Source organism: Heterocephalus glaber, unplaced genomic scaffold, assembly GCF_053883595.1.
Source record: "Heterocephalus glaber isolate CG9 unplaced genomic scaffold, H.glaber_assembly_v1.0 deba00000738, whole genome shotgun sequence".
NCBI lineage: Eukaryota > Metazoa > Chordata > Mammalia > Rodentia > Bathyergidae > Heterocephalus > Heterocephalus glaber.
In genome coordinates, this window is record NW_028258161.1 from 14,019,120 (window position 1) to 14,024,006 (window position 4,887).

Genomic DNA, 4,887 nt, shown 5'->3' on the forward strand with positions numbered 1-4,887 from the left:
TAAATACCACGAAGGACACTCACGGAAGTGTGCTGTTCAGTGAGTTTTAACAAACGTATGCAGCCATGTAAGCACTGCCTCGGTTAAACAGAGAATGCCGCCCTCAACCCCGGCCTCTCTCTCTGCAGTCACCTCCCCACCAATGTTGGCCCGAGGCAAACACTTTTCTGCTGTTTCTCAGATTCCTTTTTGCCTATTCTACAGTTTCATATAAACGGAATCAGATGTCATATTGTCAGTTTCTTCAAAATAAATGGAGAAGCCACAAAACGCCCTTGGCCAGAGTGGGGCTCACACGCACGGGTTTGCTGGGCCAGCTGTTCCTGGCTCTGCCCAACTGGAGACGAGCTCTCTTGCAGACTCCTCGCTCATGCTGTCACCTCCTGTGGCGCTCCCCTCCTCTCTCGTCCCCACTCTTGGAGCCCTCTCTCTCTGCTGGGCACCAATCTGCAGTGAACCCCTGGAAGGCTGTCTCTGCCAACCTTCGGGCAGAGGCAGGCAGGAAGTGTGTCTGCTCCGTTCACACGGACAGCCCGGATGATGTAAACACCCTGCTCCTGCTGCAGCTGGCTCGGGACTCCCTGACAATGAGGCAAGCTTCGGTTTCTCATTATCCAACAGCTGGATGCTCTCTTGTTCTCCGGGCCCCTCTGCTATCTTTCCCTCTCTTGTCAAGAGTTTGTTTTCTTTCTTCATCTTGTTCCCCTCCAGATTTAACAGAGTGCGAGGGAGAACGACTGGCTCGTCTTTTAATAATTTCCCCTGCTCTCTAGACCTGTCTGGTTCTTCATCCATGTGCAGAACATTTTTTATAACCAAGTAGACAGAAACAGGCTTCTGGAGTCCAGCTGTCATATGACTTATTGTTGTTATTCTTCCCAGTAAAAACACTTCCACAAAAGAGCAGCTAGTGGTAACTGAATTCATCTGCAGAAAAGAGAAAATGAATGGGGAGCACATTTAAGCCTGAGAACATTCACTCTCCACTGGTTCCCTGGCACAGAGCAGCACAGGCGGGGTGAGAGAAACCCTAGGCCTACAGGTGTGACTGCTAAGCTTAAGGGCAACTTGCATAGCTGGGGCCACCTAGGGGATTAGCACAGCGCAGTGCTGGGTGTCTGCGTGGGCCGTGGAGGTGTGGCCTCGGGTGCTATGTCTCTGTCCCCTTCCCTTCTCTCTGCTGTTGTTCTCCTGGTCTGCTTCCTCCATGCCACAAGCCATACGTCTGTCCTCCACTATGCCATTCCGCTGTGATGTTCCTGCCTTGGAGCCAGTGGGCCATGGACTGACTCTGAAACATGCACTAAATAAACCATTTCCTCCTTGGGTAATTTATCCTACCTACTAGAAATCTGTCCAATACAGAAAGTGTCCAGAGCAGTGGTTCTCAGACCGGGAGCACCAGTGTCTCCTGGTACATTAGATGCTATCACTGCATAACACGTTACCCCCAAACTTAGTGGCTGCTTTAGACAGCAGTGAACACTTATTTTTTCTCACAGTTTCTCTGGGTCAGGAATTTGGGGATCGACTAAATGGGAGGTGGAGGCTTGGGAACTCAGGAGGGTAGAAGTCAGGATGTCACCTGGGCTGCCTTCCTGGAGGACCTGCTTGCTAGGTGCCTCTCCATCAGAGCTGGTGAGTTTGTGCTGAGGCCGGCGGGAGGCCTTTCTGCCGGATACGAGAGCCACATGTCCGCAAAGTGCACGACTCAAGCCACGGAACACAGACCCTTCCATGCCTCTTAGCAACTCGTCTTAGAATCTTATCATTGTTTCTACTGAGTACAGTTAGGCATGAGTCACCAAATCTGGGGCACACTCAAGGGAAGAAAATAAGTCTCCACCTTTGAAGAGTTGTGTGTCAAAAAACTTGTGGATATATTTTTAAAATATCATATCTGTCGGGGACCAGGGATTTAGCTCAGTGGTTCCAGTGCCTTCCTCGCAAGCACAAGGTCCCGAGTTCAATCCCTGGTAACAAAAAAAAAAAAAACCAGAAAAAATCATACCTGTCCAAGAAAGCAAATTCTCAGGCCGCATTCCAGACTTACCGAGTCAGAAAGTCTAGGTTTGAGTTCATCAATCTGTTTTCGGGGGTGGTGTTGATCCTAGGCAAAGTTGGAGAACTATCATGTTAGAAAAAAGAACACTGAGCAAACCTCAACTTATTTATGGGTATCTGAGGTAAAACCTCACAACCGGGGCTACCTTCTAGAAGTGGAGTTTGAAAGAATCTACTGGAAGACAATGCCCTTACTTCAGTGAGGCCACACCAAAGCTGTGGTAGGTGGGATAATGGTCCTGCAAAGATGCCACATCCTGTGTCTGAACAGGAACGTGACCTTCCATGGCAAAATGACTCTGCAGGGAATTCTGCTAAGGATCTGGGGGTGGAAAGTCACCTTGGATCATGGGCCCAAAGTATTACAAGGATGCTTAGAGATGGAGGTGGGAGGTTAGAGTCAGAGTCAGAGGAGGAGCTGTGATGATGGAAGGGAATGAGAGCTATGAAGATGGTACAGTGAGGGCTTGGAAAACGGAGAAAGGGACCACAAGGCCAGGGATTTGCCAATGTCTAAGAGCTGGAAAGTCAAGAAAACATTCACTGCCCTAGAGCCTGCGAAGGAACACAGCCTGGCTGGCCTAATTTGGATTTCTGAGCTCCACAACTATAACCCGGTACACTGGCATTGTGTTAAGGCGCTAAGTCTGTGGTAATTTGTTTCAGCAGTAACAGGAAACTAATACAAAAGGGTTCTTGTGTGCACCTTCTCTTCGGTGGAGTGGGGAGAAGAACAGGATGGGGAGGTGGCCTGCTCCGGTAGATGTTCCCATAGTCAGTAGTGTGATAGTTTGGATCTTGGTGTTCCTCAAAGTCCCATGTTTTAGGGCCCCTGATAGGTGGCATAGGGCGGGCAGGAGCCCTTAGGAGTGAGACCTAGTGGGGGCAGTTAGGTCCCAGGAAGAGGCCTGCCCTTGAAGGGGACACTGGACCCCAGCCCCTTCCTCTCTCTTGCTTCCTGGCCACCACGAGGCAAGCAGCTTTGCTCCACTAATTGTTCCTCCGGAATTTACCATCTCATGCCAGCCCTGGACTGAAACTTCCAAAACTGTGACCTCAAATACACCTTTCCTCTCTTTAAGGTCATTATTTCAGGTATTTTGTGATGGTAACAAAAAGCTAACTATGTCTATTTCTGCCGACTCTGTTTGTATTTTTAGTTGCAGAAGATAAGTGCTCCAGAGTCACCTTCTAATACGATAGTCCATGTCCTTATACAGCTATTTAAATTTTCATTCAGATGAATTGAATTACTTAAAGTTCACCATTCCTTTCCTACTAGCCACATTTCAAGGGCTCAATAGACAAAATGGCTAGTGGCTCATACTGAGTAGTAGAGAAATAGAAATTTCCACCACTGAGAAAACTCTCCGAGTCTTTGATCATTCCCAATTTTAAAGAAGCTTTGTAAAAATCTCATTCCATATTTTGGACATGGTTCCAATTACAAGTTGGAACTTGTTTCAGTCAGCAGTCATTGTAACAAAAATCTGAGATAATCAACTTATAAAGTGCGAAGGTTTATTTGGGCTCATGGTTTTCAATATTTCAGTGCGTGACCTGCCATTGTCTTTGCTGTAGATCTGAGTCAGAGCGGCACATCATAGTGTGAGTAAGTGAGGCAACAAAATCACCATTTCAGGGCCAGGAAGTACAAGAGAGAACGAGGTTCCACAGTCCCCCCGAGGGGACACTTCCAATAACTCAAAGATCTCCCACCAGCTCTCTCTTCAAGTTTTTGCCACCTCCCGGTAACAACACACAGGGTGCCCAGCCTTTCCCACATGGACTTTGGGGGACACTTAACGTCCAAACCTGGAAGTGCTTCTGGGTTCCGTTAGCTCCATCACTCGTAGTGAGCCATGACTGGGCTTTTCAAGACTGCACTTCAAGAGCTTGTAGGGGCTGAGAGGTATGGTAGGGACGAGCACGTGGAGGGTGAGGGGAGCAGAGCCATCCCCCCGTTGTACTATTTTTCATGAATCTATTGAGCTCATTGTACTATTTAATTTGAAGAAAGATGTGGTGGCTTTAAAAATGAAGACAAAGACAAGAATGTGAGAGGCGGAAGGCTAGAGGGAGTGTTCCCTCCCTTTCTGTAACTCCAGCCAGATTCTCCTTGAAGTCATTTGGACGAGATTCTTCCTCACGTAAGACCTCGCCTAAAATCAAGAAATCATTTGCACTTAAATATTTGCAAGGAATAATCATCTGAAGCTTCAAAACCAGGACATACAAATTATTTTACAGGGTGTGGCTAGTTTGGAAAGTTAGTATGTTGGGTTGATCACTTTTAATCCTAGGATGAACTCGGCTCTTTTGTTCTCCTATTCCCAGAAACATGATTGCAGTAAGGTTTTATGATGCTTCTGACCTAAAACAGTAAAGTTTGGATAGAGCTGGCTTTTGGTAGTTTCTTTCTACTGTATAATTCTGAGCCCCCTCCCAAGGCTTCTTGGCAGAACAGACAGCCTCTGTGACCTAGCAGAGCCTGGCTGGCTGGGGCCTCACACTGACAGGTGAGGTGACCGAGCCTGTTCTACAGGTGCAAAAAACATGGACTGCATGGAGGTTACACTTCTAGCCTCTGGCAATCATTTCATATTATCAGATACTATCTTGCATTAACTACATATTAGCTCCCCGACATGAAAAACATTCCTTGGGAAAGAGAGTCTGCCTCCTGCTTCTAGCTCTCTGGACAGAGTAGCTGCTCAATGAACACAGGCTGCATACCTGTCCGCTGCATTCCATGGACAAGAACTCTGTGTCTCTAGAGTTCACCAGGGATGTCTGGCTTCTCCTGATTCAGTTTTCCCAGTT

The 4,887-nt window shown here is 47.5% G+C and overlaps 1 long non-coding RNA gene across 1 annotated transcript; it reads right to left on the reverse strand.

The window, feature by feature from the left end:
- Positions 1-735: 735 nt before the first annotated feature.
- LOC147829155 (uncharacterized) lies at positions 736-1,921 on the reverse strand. Its single transcript, XR_015449574.1, has 2 exons — positions 1,586-1,921; positions 736-927 (listed from the first exon to the last, which is right to left on the reverse strand). It is a non-coding gene; the product is annotated as an uncharacterized LOC147829155 (long non-coding RNA).
- Positions 1,922-4,887: the final 2,966 nt, after the last annotated feature.